At 40.1% G+C, this 19746-nt stretch overlaps 1 long non-coding RNA gene across 3 annotated transcripts; it reads left to right on the top strand.

The window, feature by feature from the left end:
* The first annotated feature begins 3137 nt into the window (after window positions 1-3137).
* On the top strand, window positions 3138-19539 carry LOC139563313 (uncharacterized). Of its 3 annotated transcripts, none has more exons than XR_011672530.1 (5): window positions 3138-3426; window positions 5424-5649; window positions 7604-7692; window positions 9038-9379; window positions 18453-19539. It is a non-coding gene; the product is annotated as an uncharacterized lncRNA (long non-coding RNA). The 3 variants fall into 3 exon arrangements; XR_011672529.1 differs by having other exon boundaries at window positions 3138-3437; XR_011672528.1 differs by having other exon boundaries at window positions 3138-3596.
* The last annotated feature ends 207 nt before the right edge of the window (window positions 19540-19746 follow it).

The raw sequence follows: 19746 nt of genomic DNA, 5'->3' as shown, positions 1-19746 counted from the left end.
AGAAATATAAAATATTAACTATCTATTGTAGAGTAGGATGTTTGTGTCTCGACTATAAACTTTGGGGATTTACTACCATCATTTCTGATATATTACAAAACATCTGACACAAACAATTAGCAATCCTATATTACAATGTTGAAACAAATTGAAATAGACCAAATGTTTACGAAATTCTCTTAATTGCCCAATTAAGATGATATATTGCATTTTCGATTACAAACGTTATAGAGGTTATGACTAGAGAACATTCCATTGACTTTACAGTATGATAACACGAGGAATGAAAAAACATTAATCGAGCACTAGATGTCGGTATAACCCAAGTCAGTTGGACCATTATTCAAGTCTATTCATCGATTTCTTATAGGCCCTACCCTCTCTTTTCAGATGACGGTCAATCCACGGGTCAGTGACATAAAATTAAGATTAAAAAGTCTATACGCACTTCAGCATTATTCGATGTAATCGATTTACAGATTGAAAAACCTAATTTTTGGGCTATATTTCAACAATTTGATCTGGAGATTCAGCAGGTTAATATGTGTGAATAAAGGCTATGGAAAGAGATCATTTTTAGGCTGACCTATGTAACATCACTGCATGCATTTTATTTTGATAAACGATTTTACAATACATTATCTGACAATGGCTCGCACAATTGGTTAACAAGCTAGTAATCCGTCCGTCTATAGAGACACAAGCACTTAATCTAACCTTAAATGACCCTCTCTACATGGAGAGACCGGACTCAGTGAAAGCACCACTTTGTTATAACAAAACCCAGGGTTTAGAGGTCAAGAACTGATCCGCTCTCTCCGCGACGTGTTCTGTCACTGCCTGAGCCATCAACCCCACAAAGTCCCTCGTGACATTAGTCCATGACATGAGTCTATGATCGATTCATTAATATGATACACACATGGCCTAATATCCATGCATTTTTATCCATTCGAAATTCCATATGTGTGTGAGATAAAGATTGTGTGTGTGTGTATTTAAAGTTTATTTTTCACATGTACAAGTACAGTGAAATACTTCACTTGAAAGCCCTACCCAACAGTTCAGTATTCAATATAAAAAAGTATAACTAATAAGAAAAATTTAAAATAAGAAAAACACGAGAAATAAGAAATAATAGAGGAAGATATATAGTGTGTGTGCGTGCGTCTGTGCGTGCGTGCGTGCGTTCGTGTGTGTGTGATTTAACTGAGTAAATAGCCAAGTAAAGACAATCTGCTTCACACAGGTATAACCATATGATTTAACCAAAAATAAAAATTAGAATGCCTTCAGTACCAATTTTTTTGTTGTTGTTGCATTAGACAAAATGCACAGTCAAGCCTGTCCAGTTAGTATACCTACTCCAAAAAGCCTTTAAAAAATAACGTACCATTCATTGTCTGTTTATGCCTTTTTGCCGTTGTCTCGCAAATAAATGTATTTCTATTCAAAACATATTAAGCTCAGTTTTATTACAAGGTGCTCCATCACTGAGAGCTCGTATAATCATCAATTACATTTGTTTGGTCCACCATCCAAAATGGTACCTAAATGGTACACAAATGGTACAAATGGTATAAAAAAAGTATCTCTGCATATTATTTTCTCTACTTCCCTGTCCGACTGGGGCCAAACGGAGAAAGGAGATCAGAGATAAGTTCAAGAACTTCGTCTTCCAAGCCTGGGGAAAATTGTATATCCACAAAACATAGTCCAAATAGCTTTTTGAGTTACTTTAAGATTGATTTGTTGGCTGTGATATTTCAAACTTAATTGAAACTTCAGTCGGTTTGATAGTTTACAGAAATTAGATCACGACATTTCATGAACCATAAAAATCGTTTACCCTCCATAAAGTATTTGCATTTTCTCTATTCTCATTGCCTATTGGCTACATACACTGCTGGACCGGAACGTTATGGTGTAGAATATCTGCTTTCAATCATGAAACATGGAGAGTGCCAAGCATTGAAGGTTAAAGGGGGATTAGCGAGAAGAAAATGCTCATGCTAAAAGTGTAGACTGCAGGTCTAAATAGCTCAGCTGATAAATGAAGATATAGCAAGCTGCATTGATTACGTCTCATCACATAGCACGCACTAACCCACAGCCCATCTGGACAGTTTGCCAAAACGGTTGGAGAAAAAAAATGTAATACTAAAAACTAGGATAATATAGCCTAATAAATATGATAAAGACATAGAAATTACATTAACAGATGTATAGTTAATGTATTATGAATAGCTACACAGCATCTTTACTGAGCACATATACCACAGAGCAGAGCTTAGACTGAGCACGTATAGTATCAAAGCACAGAACTACAAGGCAAAATCCAGTTCAATAGATTCCCTCTCTCTCCTTCGATGATAGGCCTATTCTAGCACCCTATTTCATCCGAATTAGCTTAATTTAAATCTGCCACACCAAAACCCAAAGGTGGATTGTGCAATACTAGGCCTAGCTCAGTACGTCGTCATCCAATAACATTCATACAGAGTTAATGGGGGGGTACATCTAATAAACACAAATACTACTGTAGTAATACCATTGTCATAATGCTTGCCTCTATAAGGTGCTTTTAAGGGCTACATTGGGTATTAAAGAGGTGTTTAGCTATTTCTATTTCACACACACACACACACACACACACACACACACACACACACACACACACACACACACACACACACACACACACACACACACACACACAGGTATAAACCTGCGTAAAAGTCACCAAACGTGCGTAAAACCCGTGCAATCAAATTGTAGCCTACCCCTTGCACTAAGAAACCAAGTTTGGGGTAATCTTTCGATATTTTTCTTATATAGTGTAATAAACAGGCGGTAATATTATCTCAAGTAGCCTATAGCCTAAAAATGAATAGAAAAAGCGCTCTCTCATAAAATGGCATACGCGCAAAGCATGATTAACTCACACGTGTATGCTCACTCTTGTACCTGACACACACGCACACGCACGCACACGCACACACACACACACACACACACACACTTTCCCTCTATGGAGCCTGTCTGTGATTGGTCACTCGGCCGTTTGCTGCTGGAGTGACGTCACTGCAGGAGAGAACTGTCAGAGGAAGAAGCATTTAGAGAAAAAACTCTATGCTCTCAGGGTAGTGAGAGCAACGGAGGCACCGAGGAGAGCCACAATGGATAAACTAACGGGCCACGGGAGGACCGCGTTGATTTATAATCCGTAGAGAGATACCATCTCGTATGCCATCCACGAGAGACAAGTGAAATAACGGTTAAGGGATCTCACAACCTCGGAAATAAACCACCAATTCGACATGGATCGGTTTGAGCATCGACAGCGCCTTTTAGAAACCGGCTGCCTCCGCCTGCTTCGAAGGCGGATTTGGGATGAGAAGCGTTTATCGTTTTCTGTACTGTCAGGTAAATAATAGGTAAATAATCTGATTTCATTTCCTCGGTAAAAACCTATTCTATAGGCTAGCCATATGCTTCTCATCCTATACCGGAACCCTTACTGCTGTCTTCCACGCGGGTGCGCAGCCCTCCATTGGATGGCAAAAGAACCAGGACAAATTTCCTCGCATTGAAAAGTAAGCATTCCTTATTCAATAGACGTCGATATGAGTTTATTTTAGGCTATATAGCCTACCGCTAGCTGCAGACACTCATCTTTGTTTACCATATCGCAGCCATCAATTCTGACCATCAATTATATATTTATATACAGTGTTAAAGAGTCTGAATTGATCTAGTCTACATAAAGTTGGCTAATTATGGGACAAATTAACCTGTGTCGGATCTGATCAACTGTAGCCTAGGCCTATATAGTCGAAAGCGCGGATAGATCTACATCGCCCTGTATAGCCTCTATGACATGTATAGGCCTATTTGTGAAATAAACGCAGTCCTTTTGGTCATGTAGATACTGCTAAGGGTTTTATCTCTATGGTATATTGGTTATATTCTTTTTTACATTCATTTAGTAAGATAGTCGGTGTGATGAAATTGGGCAGATTCAAATGTAGCCTATAGCCTGGTAACCTAACTGCTTTGTAGGAATATCCTCATCCATAGATTAGGATGTCTAATGTCACCCACATACAAAGACATGTACATCAAATATGCAATTATTTAGGCTATTCTGTAACATAGCAATAAAGTTGTGTCAATTTCTGTAAATCTTTTAATTGTTGCATTATATTAATAACAAACAACATTGCGTTGTGTTAAATTATTGATGTGTTAAATCGAAATTATTTGGAAATTGCTTACAAGATCACTATTATTCGTGACTTTTTCAATTAAAAGCTATGACGTAAGACGCACTGATAAAGGGAAACGTGGGTTCATCACAAGGTTAGTCTTTATTAAAACATGTGCAGAAGGCTCATTATAGATAGACTAGCTACAATACTAAACCCGGTAAAATAATGATGGTCTAAAGGCCTACACGCGTTCTACATGATGACATGATTTAGCTTGTGTTTTTTACACTCTCTTGTGAGAAATGAATGAATTAGTGAATGAATAGCCCAATTGTGTGTTAGTGTGGGTGTCCTCTATGATCTTTTGAAATAGATCAATTTTTCCAGGAGGGGTAAGAAACTAAATGATATCGAGATATATACATAGCCTATAGACTAAGGATTCCAATAATAATATGACAGTAATAATAATAATAATAATCATCATATAATTTCATTGTAATGATCATAGGTGACGTATAGTGCCATGCGTATAGTGCCATAATAGACACAGGCTATTTTTCTGAAAAAGTCACTAGGCCTATAATAACGTACCTACTGCGTGCAAATACGATGCCAATTGATGCAATTAAATCGCCTGTGATATGTTTTTACATGAATTGATCCTCATTATTGTCATAATATATGTAGTGGGAGTGGAATGCTAAGTGGTGAAGATGGTGATGGTGTATGGGAGCAGAACTATAGGCCTATAAATAGAACATTTCAATGTTAGCTAAGTCCTCCACTGGTTGAGAGTCTATTGATCGATTTACTCTAAAGTGACTCGGGATTTAATATGGCGATGATTTAAGTTATGCAGAATTTATGGATCTTTCACAAAATGCGGGAAGCTGGTTGCACGTCCAGGCCAGGCTTGTAGGCCTATAGGCCTACATGCTAGTGATGTCACCATGCATGGGTCTATATCAGTGAGAGTAGTTAGAGATGGAGACAGATTAAAACCTTTCCCAGGGTCTTATTCATCGACCCCATGGCCTGCACATCAACTAATAATCGGAGATATTTCTATTGATGTCTATTGATGTAGGCCTATTTATTATTATTATCTTTTGGGGGGGAAGGGGGCACATTTATGGATACCAATTGGTGGTAGCAATATAATTTTTATGCTAATTATTGCATTAACAAAATGTTTATTTTTCATGTTAGGTGGAACCCATACGATACTCTGGCAGTATGTACGAGAAGGAGTCGGTTGCTATCTTTGGTTATCTAGCTGTATGAGTGTTACTCGGCCGTCATAAAGCTAGCTAACCGAAAGTAGGAATGTCCTCCAAACCTGCGACTCGGACAGGAATAAATGGTGTCTGGGAGTAAAGACACAAAATAACATAATTGTTATGCAATTACAGGCCAATACCTCAGTGCCTTTCCGGTAAGTTATAACAATTTCCCTAGTCACTTATTATAAACATATGTTGAAACACTTCTGAATTCCTCAAAACCTGCTACAATCCGAAATTATTTTTAATACGTTTTCTTATTTAATTTAGAGAAGATATTCTCAAAATATAAGTAGGATAATCTTTATAGCATGCCTTTAAATGAAAAGTCAACATTTTCTACAATCATGCTGTGAATTGAAGTGTATATTTGTCCCACTTTTGTTTAGTATGCTTGGAGCAAGAATACTCTTTATATATTTATTTATTCCATCACGCAAAGCATCTGGAGTGTTTTTGCCTAAAACATCTTCTAAAACGAAAAATACTTCAGAAAAAGTCTTTATTCCGTTCAGAGGAATACATAACTTTATCCAGTCATATGAGTGAACTGTAACAATTGGTATTCAGGCCTGAATATGAATAAAGCTTTGTCGCATCAAAGTATCCACAGTTGAGGCTGTATTCCTTATAGTTCTCACTGCATAAATCAGGTTTACGTACACGCAAACACATAATGAATTAAGGTTTAATGAAATGGATTAAGATTTGTAGCTCATATTGATATCATTCTTAAAAAGGTGGAAACGTTGTGATTTTACAGAAAATGGCCGATATTAGCCCTTATGACGTATTTGGGCCTACTGTAGTCCAATGCCTATGAAAAAAGCTGTCCTGATTAAGATGAGCTATGTAGGCTTTGCCCACCCCTTGCACTGATATTCTGAATAGACGTAGGCTAAGGATATCTTTCAGTCGATATCAAGTCAAGAGATCCATGTCATTACATAAACGCATAATTTCAGAAATAAAAACATGTAGTTGTGTTCTCACATTGAGTTGTGTTACCTAGAAAGGAATAACACTTAAGATATTCATGGTTTTTGTAGATTTGAAATGCATTATACCTCCCATGTGAGTCACACAATACCTTTACGCATTGTGTGCACACCTAATCGCCCAAATGATTCAAGTGTCTCAATTTGGACTTTCTGCCTGGCCCTTCACGGTGCTATAGCTGTTCCTCAAAAGGCAACTTCTATAGCTTCTCTTGGAGAACCAAATCCGGGGATGCATTTTCATTCAACCAACAACTCCTCTCAGAGCCTACAGTGGCGCTCAATGGCTGGAGCGCGCTCCTGGCTAATTGGTTTGATTCAGTAAAGGAGGCTATACGCTGGATTTGTGAAACGTTCAAGCGAGCTTTTCCCACGACCGGACGGATCTCTCCATTCAAGTGTGTCACCAGACAATTTAGAATATCCACTGGTCAACCCAGTGACGTAGGATCCACCAGTCGCTATTCTGAATATCTCGTCCTTAACCAAAACCGCATCCTCTTGATGTTTATTGTGAGCTTTACATTACCCAAGTGTTGGCCGATATCTAAATTCCTCCTCATGTCTTTTAATACTGAGAGTAGGCTAGTTGTTGATGATGGAAATGAACAACTACTATTAACTCAATTGATTTGAACACGTCGTATTCTGATCAATCTCAATTTATGTTTAAAATATCCATCTATTATTATTTATTGTACCTTCACCTTTATTCATTAACTGCATTCTGATTGCACCTCTACTATACTCAAAACAAAAGCCTTGTGTCCACCACCTCCAGCCTGCCTATCTGAATCTCCTCATCAATATCTGTAATGCAGGCTCTGGTCCATACAAGTCCCAACAAAGAAGAATGGAGACCTTATCTAAATCAACCACACCTATCTCACCACTCTATTCTTCTCTAGGCCTAAGCCATATAAACGTGTCCTTTGAATGTTGTAGAAGAACCCTTGGCATGACTATTCTATAACCCGACAATTATCAAATTAATTGAGGCTGAATGTTAGTGATGAGAATTCAAGCGTATTGTTTTAATGGATGTGATTAGCTTTTTTTTCACTATTGCATTGTATTGTATTTGGAAATGTCTTTGTTATTGTTAAAGGTTGATCCAGTGCCCTTGTCACTGCAGTGGCTGCCTGAGATACACACTGAAACTCTGCAGTGTGAACAGCACACGCTGTCTACTATATGGTAAGTAAGGTATACAGTACATGTGCATATTATATGGTAGAGTAACAGCTAATGGCAGATATAGAGAGGCATGATGAGAGATGAGAGAATATGAGAGAGAGGTTGAAAACAGAACATGAACATGAACCAATGTGGGTGTGAATGACAGGTGCTAGGATGCAGCTCCGTGCCTCTTGGCTTCAGGTTTCTCTATGCCTCCATGGGAGCCTTGGTGGAGATGGAGATGTGTAAAAGCTCCAGTATGTTCCTGGTTTGTGCTGGTGGCAGTGTGACCCAGATCTGAGCTGGCTCCCTGTAGTCGTCAGGTTCTGACACTGCTGCCTTCAGCTTTGTACTACAGAAAGGAAGAAAGAGCAGAGGAGTAAAGGAGGAAAACGCTGAAACTTCAGCATCTGCTTCATCCACTTCTTTCCTCTGAATCCATTCTGTTTACAAAGAGGCTGTCTGCCTGTTTCATCTCATCTGGGTTTTGTTTTCCGACCCGCCACCCACCCACCACCCACGTTCCTCACTGATCTTCAAAAATGCATTCTCCCTGAAGATGGAGGAACTATAGTCTCCATCTCCCACTCCCTCTCTCATTCTCTGCTTTTATAGGCTAATAATAGAATAACCTCCTTTACGGACGCTAAATTCATTTGACTTGACACAGTACAAAGCAGATTGCTATTCTGAGTACATACATTTTACAGCCTGAAACTATATTTCCTACTTTTATTCATGAAGGCATATATTAGAACGCTAAAATAGAAATTAGTATTACGAGTATCTTTTACATCAATTTAATCATTCATCTTTTTTGTAAATAAATAACTACTGATGAACAAGTTTGCATTAGACCATCTGCTAAACGGGACAACGCACCACAACAAAGCATTTTTTGCTGGCAAGATGTAGGGTGGCTGGCAGGTAATGTTTTTTCTCCCCGGCATCTAACCACTCTGACGAGCTGGCAACCCCTTTAATTAATTAACGATGTTGAGAGTGGCTCGTTCTCTATTGTCTCTAATACACTGACCCCCTCCCACGGTCTGAAACGACAGCAGGCTCACATACACACTAAAGCAACATTGCAGCCACTATGGGTAGCACAAAGCCAGTACAATATATGCCATACAGCCTACTTACTGTACACCATTGCTTGAGTCAAATAACCAGACTGCACTCTATTAAGATTACTATCAAAAGCTTCACCCAGAGTCTAGTACCTTGTAGTGGTGTGACTGTGTCGGATACAAAGGAATTACAGTTATTCTGTCCTTTTATTTTCCTAAAGACAGATTATGTGGTAGTTGCCATGGCAGTGATAAAAGAGGGTCTGTTTTGTGCTTTATTTCCTCCACAGTGACTGCCAGCCATTCACACCAGGTCTGGATTGAGCGAGGGAAAAGTGGCACAGTCGTCACAAAAAAACAGAAAGCAGGAGGGGAAGAAAAAGGCCAACCCCCTTGTCCCTCTTCCCTTAAATCTCCATCACCGGAAGCCTTTGGTGCCATCTGTGCCCCCGGAGAAAAGGACGGGCGAGATGCCTCCACCCTGTGCCAACGGGGACAAAGGAGCTGCCAGTTAGAGCGGCCCCCCTCGCAGGCAGCCAGAGGACTCTGTGTGACTGACTGGGGCTGAGCTACGGAAGCCATCTTGATGGAGAGTCTTGCTGCTGCTCCTAAAATGGCTGTGTTGGCATGAGGTAGGGCTGGCTGCACCATTGGTTCTATCAGGCTTTTATCCATCACTCCCCTCATCAGTAGGCTAGTCTCTATCAGCCCTCTCATCTTCCCCTCCAGTCTGAACTGGCTAACGAGTGTGGCAGGGCTTAGGAGATATTAGATAAATTAACGCGTGTAGGCTAGAGAAAAAGCAGCCCCATCCATTACTGTTTTAATGTTAACGAGGCATTGCATTAACGAACTGACAATAGCCTTGTTTGATTTTTTGATTGTAATGTGCGCTCAGCACACATTGCAACAGACAAGCAGTTATAATTTTTTTACAATACACCACATTAAATACACGTATTTCCATATGAATAAATATTGATCTCTTAAATAATCCTAATTTTGAACATATATCTTTCTCTCACACACGCACGCACACACACACACACACACACACACACACACACACACACACACACACACACACACACACACACACACACACACACACACACACACACACACACACACACACACACACACACACACACACACACACACACACACACACACACACACACACACACACACACACACACACAGGTTACATAAATCTGGTCATGTGAGATGATGATGATGTCCTTGTGGCCTTCAGCCACAGAGCAGTGCTAGCTCACTCTTTAGTCATTACACCTTCAATCTGTCTCAAACCTACAATCAACCCTCGCATCTCAAACCGCTGTTTGTCTCATACATACATCTTACATATGTGTCTCACATCTAAACCCACTGTTTTCTCATACTTAGCTTACAACTTCTGTCTCACTCGCGATACGTCTATTGTGTATGCATTCATACCTCATACTATAATGTGTCTAATACCTACGTACATCTTCTATGTTTCACGACTATTGTACATAATTTCAACATTCATATGCACCTTACCAGATGTCTTCGAGCTACAATTGTTGCTGTATATTCTGTAATTTCAAAGATCTGGATATTGCTTACGTTGCACATGGAATTACAAAATACAAAGTGATAGACATTTTAATTTTCCATCATTGCACCTCATTGTTTACTTCCACTCTTGGTCACTTCGGCTACTTGATATTAAGCTATAAAACTATTAAAAAAAGGACAAATGTGCACCGGGGGTGACTCATTTCGCCCAAAGTAGTTTCAGTCATTTCAGATGTTGTCTTTATGTATAACAGAGATGAACTACAGTTTATATATCCTTATTATCATCACTTTTTTATCTATTTACATCTGTCATGAAAAATGTGCATATTCACAAAATAACACAACAGCAACTATGGTTGTATCTGTGTGTTTATCATAGAGAGGGAAACAGGATGTACAGTACTGTAGGCTAGGCCTACCAGTCATGTTGGATGGTGTACTGTACAACATGTTCTGTTGATATTATCATCTGGGTTATGGTGAAGAGTATAATTGGAGTATGATTTTTCATAGCTTTAAATTATCAGTCAATATAACATGGCAAATGTATTTCTATAGAATATATTTCTATACACTATAGATGTTTCTATAATAGTTTGAGAGGACATAGGTATTGAAGTTTACCTTATAGGCACCTCAACTTGAACTGAAAATATGTCTCTTGGTCACAGTACAGGATGAACTTATTATAATGATCCGAGCAGGTCATTGCTTTCATTGCACAGACTGCTGTTGCTATGCAACTTAGAAATGACACGTTGAGACAATTAGCTGGACAATTATATTAACAAGCTAGGCATATGAATATGGCATGATAAATGAAAAAAAGGTATGCTACCTAATGTAGGTTATGTGGTTGATATAACGTTAAACTGAATTTCACAAAGTCTAATATTACAGAGACTGCAAGGCAATATTACATGTATGTAATCTGACAATGTAATGAAAATATTTGATATCGAAAATAAATAATCATATTCTTCTGAACAAGAAATTATTCGCATACTCACTGAAGGTAGGACCTTGTCTGCCTATTTAGAAACCGATGTCCAACACAAACCCGATGCAAAGCACGACCTTGAGATAGGATAATTTGCAATAGAAAACCACAAATAAACGCTAATATTTATAAAAATACTTTACATATGGCCTACTTAATCCATCACTATTAAAGACCACATATTTGTAAGGAAAAAAACACCAAAATATAGCCTGTTACTGAATCATTGGCTTTACAGAGATAACAAATAAAGGAAACAATGATGCAACTGCAGCCGTTAATGAAGAGCACCAGACAAGCTCTGTATATTAACATAATTGCATAGAAACGAGGAGAGAATGCAGAGCCCTCTTTAAAGGCACAGCAGCACATTAGAGGCGCGGGCTACAGCCTTGTATGCGCGTGAGGTTTAGCTGCACGAGACACGCGACAGCAAAGTGGAAAATGTGTGATTAATTTTTGCCAAATGTAAAAAGATCCAGTTTAACCGAATATCCCCTAAATCCTGAAGTCCCTTTACTGTAACTAATGAAATGTAAAAGCCAGTGTAGATCATCCCTTACAGTAGTGTATCTTTCTATGAAGCCTTTATGGCAGCCAAACAAAACCACACCAGATACAAAGAGAGAGTGACTTATAATACATATAACCTAATGCCTCCTATATGTTAAATATAATGTCAATTGTTAAATTATGATTTCATTTAATTACAAAAAAAATAGGCTTATAGACACGTTCCACTTGACATCATATGGTATATTGTTTCTATGATATTTTGATTTAGGGATAATAGCCCACTAAATCATGTAGGGAAATAGCATTCATTTGGAGCAAAATTAATTTGTATCCCAAAAAATGTATGCTTAATTGTTTGTACACACAAGAATAAGATCACAATGCTTGTTGAGTGATTATACATCTTACATGCATTGGATGAAAGATCTACAGTAGCCTAGCCTACCCATACGTGCATGTATTCATCATTATGTACAGTACATGGGATGATAAATGATTAACCACTATGTATTTTAGTACAATCAAAGATTACTGTAGCTTTAACATAACAAAGAAAAAATGTGCCTTTATTATGATGAAGGAAATCCACTATGCCTTTAATACAACAAAGGACAACTGTGCCTTTAATGCCCAAGCGAGCTTTAATTAGACTAGCAGTCTCTCTATGGGGGGGAGGGGCCTCCTCATACCTGATTTACATATTCTCAAGGCCTCCATCGCAGATGTGTCACTGCGTAGAATACAGGGATGGGCAGCAGATATAAAGAAGCTTACTGGAAGAAGCAAAGGACTAGCTCTACACACAATGTGTAAATTAAACCTACAATCAGTTGTAGGGAATCTCATAATTAATAGCATTTGATGTAAATATGATGATGATGATGTGTGCGTGTGTGTGTGCGTGTGTGTGTGTGTGTGTGTGTGTGTGTGTGTGTGTGTGTGTGTGTGTGTGTGTGTGTGTGTGTGTGTGTGTGTGTGTGTGTGTGTGTGTGTGTGTGTGTGTGTGTGTGTGTGTGTGTGCACGCGCCCAAGGTAAAGCCTATGACATTGAATATGCTTTGTTAAGTCTATTCCTGTGTTCGAATACTATCACATCTGGCTTGTATCAATTAATTAATAATTTCCACTATGTGGATTAGGTGCCATAGCAACTATTCTCACAGAGCACGGATGTGAGTCATTTTGCATTCATGTGAGAGAAAGTTCTTACAGTGATCATTTTCCACCATATATCTGTCATAAACTTCTCATATCCTGTATATTCTACCTTCAACACATGAACGCAGATAAAAAAGACTGTTCTGTTTCAGACTGACTGTGGGACTAAAATAGACGTATTTTGATCCTGATGCTTCATGTCCCATTTACTCAGAAACAGTGGGCTTGTATTTGGATGATTCTTACTACTAATTGGGGGGTGATATAGAGAATGCTCTGTCTATAATCCTCCTGGTTGACAGGTTTAAAGGTTATGAAATCTGTAAACATGACTGATCTCTTTGTTTTCATTGGGAGGATTGATTTCATATGGCCTAGTTCCCAGTTAATGAAGAAGACTATTGCTGTTACAGTAGTCTACATGCATATCTCCCCATTGTCTTCAACCCTGATTGTTAACGCTGGACACAGTGAATTATTTGGTGGTGATGTGGTGGGAGCCAGTGGTACAGTATGTAATCAGTGGTTTGTCAGTGAATGCAGCAGCATTGGAATCTAATTCAGCACCTAGGACAGCACCAGGTTAAGGCAGATGTTTTTAATGTAATGACTGGTGATGTTGCGTTCTGCATGCACATGTGCCGAGTAGATGTACGTTTTAATTAGACATTGGCTGTACGAACCAAAACACGTTGATTTGAACAACAAGCTCTCACAGTCTCACGTCAGAATTAAACGTTCATCCATGTTTCTCAAATGTCACATTTCAAAGTTATTCCAAATGTCAAATTTCAAAGTGTTTAAGGTTAAGGTTAGGCGTTAGCTCCACATTTTTAAGGTTAGGGTTAAGTTTAGGCACTACTGTAACTCCAAAGTCTTAAGGTTAGGCGTTAACTCTGAATGGTTAAGGTAAGGGTTAAGGTTTGGGATAGGTTTAAAACAAAAATCTCAAAAACAACTTTCTATTGCTGAATTAGAACATGCAACGTTAAGCCCATCCTCCATCTTGTCCACAACACCCTAGCAAACCCCAAACCTATTTGACTGTAAAAGCACTCACTGTTGCCTCAGGTGGCCGGTTTCCACATCATCTCCCGATGTCCTCAGACATTGATGGACGTCTAATATTGACTTGTATCACGAGTGACCTGGCTGGATTTAAATGTGTTCTATAAGAGCATGGGACAATGCTATCTTTCCGCAATGTGACTAATACCACATTGTAGGGTGCCCATAGACACGGAAGTCTGAAATGCACACGTGAACAGAAAGACACACATGCATGCACACACATCCACACACACACACACACACACACACACACACACACACACACACACACACACACACACACACACACACACACACACACACACACACACACACACACACACACACACACACACACACACACACACACACTCACCCACGTACAAAAAACAACCATACAGATTCCTGTTAAATGTTTCTTTTAGCCCCTGGCACTGGGGAACAGAGCAGAGAGCAACAGTGAGCTGTGATCTTTGAGCCTGAGCTGCAGGGCTGCAGGTCGGTGTAGTGCACTGTGTACTGCAGCTGTCTGTCTGTAGCTAGTCTGCCTGTTGGTAAACAGTAGATGGAGTCCACATTATCATTCTGCTCCTGGCTCCCCTCCACAATGACTGCTTTGTGAGGAGAGCTCTTGACGGAGGTCCACCACCCCTCTTTCCCACCATTGTGTGTGTGGGTGCTGCAGGAGACACAGGGGGTAATGGGGTGGGAAAGACGCTCCAGACCAGACACTGCCAGATGCCTGCATTAGCGCCAAAACCATGAGAGTGCCCCCTGGAAAAGCAGCCCCCCTCCCCCCGTTTTTCTATGTATGTTAGTAAATGTGTCTCAGTGTGTGTGTGTGTGTGTGTGTGTGTGTGTGTGTGTGTGTGTGTGTGTGTGTGTGTGTGTGTGTGTGTGTGTGTGTGTGTGTGTGTGTGTGTGTGTGTGTGTGTGTGTGTGTGTGTGTGTGTTTGTTTGCACAAATTATCAAATTAGTTTAAAGCCCTAAATTAGCTATTTTTTAAATGATGTTGCACTGTTAAAATAATAACTTAAAGGATAATCAGAGGCATGTGTTTAAAATTCACTGAGTACGCTGGGGGGTTACTGCCCCTCATAAAAGCTTCAACTACCTTGTGTCTATAACAGCCAGCATATTAATGGTTGTTTATGGGAGAACAATTTTCAATAATTCACAGATGTAAAATCTTTACAGAATCTTAGGATTTAAAAAAGCATAATTTGTTAGTATGGATTAACAATTTGGCATTGAGAATGTCGTGTTACATTTGAGCTGGGTGTCAGACTGTATTCCTGATTCCCCTTCTGCCACAGACAGGCTATTAATTAAATGAATCACAATATATTACCCTGTAAAAGGAGGCAGCCAGAGGGAAAATGAGAGAGAAAGGAGGGAGAGAAGTTGTTTTTTTTTACCAAGGGGCAGACAACAATATTTCACAGCAAGGCATTCAGACAATGATAATAGGTAATAATGTATGCAGGAACAAAGGAATGAGAGGTAAACAAAAGTAATGACAGAGAATGTGAGAGGGATAGCACAGAAGACCTCACTTAAATATCATGTTTGAAACAGTTGTAATGAGAGAGAAAATATGTTTTGAGCGTTAACAGGTTTATCCATTCAGAATGTAACGTGGTGGGGAGTATGTGCGTGCTGGGAAAGTGTACGTGTGTGTGCTTGTGTGTGTGTGTGTATGTGTGTATTTATGCATAGTATCATAGTGTGTTTTTATGCACTTATTAACACTTCTGTGTGTTTATATGTGTGTGTGGACAGTCAGTGTGTGTGTTGGGGGAGGGGCTGTACTGTCTGCCTCTGTGTGTCTGTCTGTGTTTCCATGTGGCAGAGGCTGCAGCTGGCATATTAATAGACTGGGTGAACAGGGTCTGGGAGCTGTCTGGAACCACCTTGTATTATCCCACTAAGGAGCTCAATCTGAATCAAATGCAAGATACCAATCATACTTGGGTTATGACTATAAAATGAGTTCTTTCTTTTCAGAGTGTTACCGTAGCTCTATTCTGCCATTTCTCATGAGGTCAAGTGGGCTGTTAGAGAATGAGCTAACAATAAGAATAGAATGATGACTGTGAACGCTTCTGTAACACCTCCACTGAACACCTAAAGCTGTGGTTCCCAAATCCCACATTGTACTGTGACTGACTGTAGCTGAAGCCTTGTGGATTTTATCAAGACCTGCCTGCTAAACACAACCAATGAATCAATACCGTGTTTTCACCATGATCCAGGCAGAATTAACAACTGACTGGTGGGTTCAGACCCATGTAGACAAACACATTTAAGTAATCTTCCATCACATTCAATGTTATAACCTGTCCATAAAAGGGACTAAATCACACACCCTGCTCTGAGCTTTGTCTAAAGATTGTATGTTTTACACTCCCTGTCCTCCTGTGAGGATACCTCAGCTGCGATCTCGTCTTAATCTGCGGATAAACGCGATTATCCCGCCAAGGGTTGTTCTCAGCTTTGTAACGGCAACAGGGGACCTTTCACATCTCTTTTCTTCCCATGGCCCAGTGGCCATAAACAGCCTGGACCCCCAGACATGGGCCTGCCTCAGCTTACAGGCATTAGTATGGAGACAGCGGCCATAACAGCCCTAGCTAAAGGCTATGGTGTTTTCACCAAATGTGGGCAACCAATTGGTCAACCAAACAAGTTTTAATGACCACTTCATCATAAATAAAGGCATTTTGTATCCATTTATTGTGGGATCATTTAGAAAAAGGTTAAGGAAATGTATCACTAGATAGTCGTCACCTCCATTGTGCTGCTTGTATCTCTCTATCTGCCCATCACTCACACGGCCTGTGAACATTTCAGGCTGTCTGTCAAGTTCAAGTTCACAGCGGTGGGAATGTCTAGACTCTGATTCACATTCAGTACTTCTTCATCTACTTTTGTCAACCCCCCTCCCATCCTCCCCCCTGATGGTCGTGTCCAAGGCAGGCTGGAGGAGCCCAGTGTTCTGTGGCGTTTCCGTGGCGTTGCTATGACAGAGGGGCTGCAGCGTTGTTATGGTAGCAGGCCTGGCAGGCCCAGCTATGTGCTGGTGAAAGGGACAGCCTGTCAGAAAGTGTGTGAGAAGTCCCTTAGGTCCCCCTTACAGCTGGGCAAAGGCACCCTGTCCCCCCACTCTGGTACCCTCTTGTCCCCCTCCCGTCCCCCTCCTGTCCCCTAGCACACAGGCCAGAGCCTGGGAACACAGCAACACAGAGAACATTTTATATTCATCAGACTCCCCTCTCTCCCTCCCTCCATCACTCACTCCTTACCTCCCTGTCTCCTTCACTCTCTCTCCATCTTTCTCCCATCCCATCTTTCTCTCCTATGCATCCCTCCCTCTCTGGGACAGTAGAAGCAGGACCCTCTCATCTGTCTGCCTCTGCCTACCCTACTAACTTGGAGCTCATCCAGTCAGGTTGGGGCTTTCAAATACAAATGGACTGGAATGGCGCTAAAGACTTTGAGTGAGAACACTGGGGGCTATGTGTATTTGGACATTTTAAATGAACCTGAGTGTGTGTGTGTGTGTTTTGTTGAGGTCTCATTCAGGACTGAGGACGAGTATTGAGCATAAAAGGCTGATGATTTGCATAAGCTGCATGCTGTCTGAGGGTTTGGCGGGGGGGGGCCGCAGAGAAAAAAATATATGAGAAAACATAAAAAAGAAAGAGGGAGAGATCCCGCATTGTGGAGGAAGAGAAAAAAGAGGGGGCTTGAATAAGGGAGAGGGTGGAAAATTGACAGAGAAAGGGTCTGGCCAAGTCCCCCGGTGGGATTAAATTGTCCAGAAACCTCTCTATATATAATTTGGTGAAATTGGTAATGGTGCAGGTAGACTGCCCCGTGTATATTCAAAACTTGATGAGAGGCAGCTAGATTTGTCTTAGTTGTTAAGTTGATGACAGTTAAGGATGATGCAATAAACACAGTTATCAGAAAACTTCAATATCTCACATGAATTTACAATGATTCTTTGTATTGGTAAAATCTGTCCTTTTCTGTTTCTGTCCACTCTGGAATTGCTTTGCACATACTGTAATACAATTGTCCTTATTATTCATAACATTTCTATTGGCGTACTCCAAGTACCGAAACTGGTGTTAATGTGTTTTGAATAACCCAATGTAGAAATAGATGGAAGACTGTACATCCACATTTATTTTTTAACCAATCATTCACTGACTGACACATTCCCTGCTCCCAAACTAGATTCCATCAAGCATCAAGGCCAAGATCATTGTCATCCCTCCATCTTACTGTGACCTAAAACAATACTGGTCACTGTTTACAGTTAGCCAATAAGCTGTGTTCTGGGTTCCTGTGTTAAGCAATGTGACATGGGTGACTTACATGTTATTTTTAATCTCTGTGCCTCCAGGTCCTGCTGGTGTTAACAACCTCCAGAGGAAGCCTCTTCCATCAGCCCTGGGCCCTGGGCCCTGAGCCCTGAGCCCTGGGTCCTGAGCCCTGAGCCCTCAGCCCTAGAAGCACCAGTGGGAATAGCATGTCAGATCCCAGGATGTCACGCAAGGCCTTCCTCATTGGCATCCTCTCCAGTCAAACACTGAGAAATGAGGGCACTGAAGAATCCCCCCTAAAGTTAATGCTTGGAGAGATGTACTGTAAGGACAATGTTTGGAGTTATTTGAAGACATTGTTTGCAGAAGTTGCACATGGATTATCTGCAGATATATTTCACTTGGGTAATCAATGTTCCCCGGCTGAGAGTGTATAGTTTCAACATAACTTTTAACATTACAGACAAATGTAAAACAATGTGTGTATGATGCTAAATAAAAGGGATGTGATCAACATGTGTTCATACCTTAATGTAAATATGATGATGTGTGTGCGCGTGCGTGTGCGCGTGTGTGGTTTGTTCCCTATTGTACTCTTTAGAGTACTCTGGAGTGTACTGGGCTTCAGAGAAGCACTACAGTGCCCTAATGTGTGGGCTGCTTACAAGAGAAGCTCTCTGGATGTCTATCCTCTGTCATATGCAATTAGTTACTTTATGAATAGAACTGACTACTCTATGCAAATAAATGTGAATGACTCACCCTCTGGCTGTATTGCAAATGTTGTTTAATGTTTGACTGTCACAGTGAAAAGAAAGACATTGTTTGGTGAAGATTCCTTCCATTTACTGTATATCCATCAAATGCTGCATTTTTCCTATTACAAATATTATCTGCATGTGTTCATAGTGATCAGGGAATGTTCTACATGAAATGTGTTGGATACAGTATTGAAGCAGTCAGATTAATAGCTGTCTCATTGCCTGATTATTATTATTATCCTTATTCAGAGAGATAGACAGTTTTGAACGTACCTGCTATAAAGAAAGGGACACATACTTGTACACTAACGTCATACAAAACATGTTGTTGTAATTGAGTTCTGACTTGTCATGACTTCTGTGTTGTTTGAATTGAATGTGTATACAGAATAAATAATTCAACAGATGTCTAAAAGATTCTAGTGTTTTTTTATTGGAAATACAGAAATTATTGATATTGAAGTGTATATGTCTGCATTTAGACAGAAAGCCCAATTCTGATTTTTTTTTAAACCAATCACATCCGATCTTTTCACATCAGATGTTTTTCAGAGATGATCTGATTGGTCAAAAGACTAATACGTGAAAAACAGATCAGAATTGGGCTGCCTGT

This window comes from Salvelinus alpinus, chromosome 33, assembly GCF_045679555.1.
Source record: "Salvelinus alpinus chromosome 33, SLU_Salpinus.1, whole genome shotgun sequence".
NCBI lineage: Eukaryota > Metazoa > Chordata > Actinopteri > Salmoniformes > Salmonidae > Salvelinus > Salvelinus alpinus.
The sequence above is the reverse complement of the archived record's forward strand: the minus strand, read 5'-3'. Positions and strand labels throughout refer to the sequence as shown.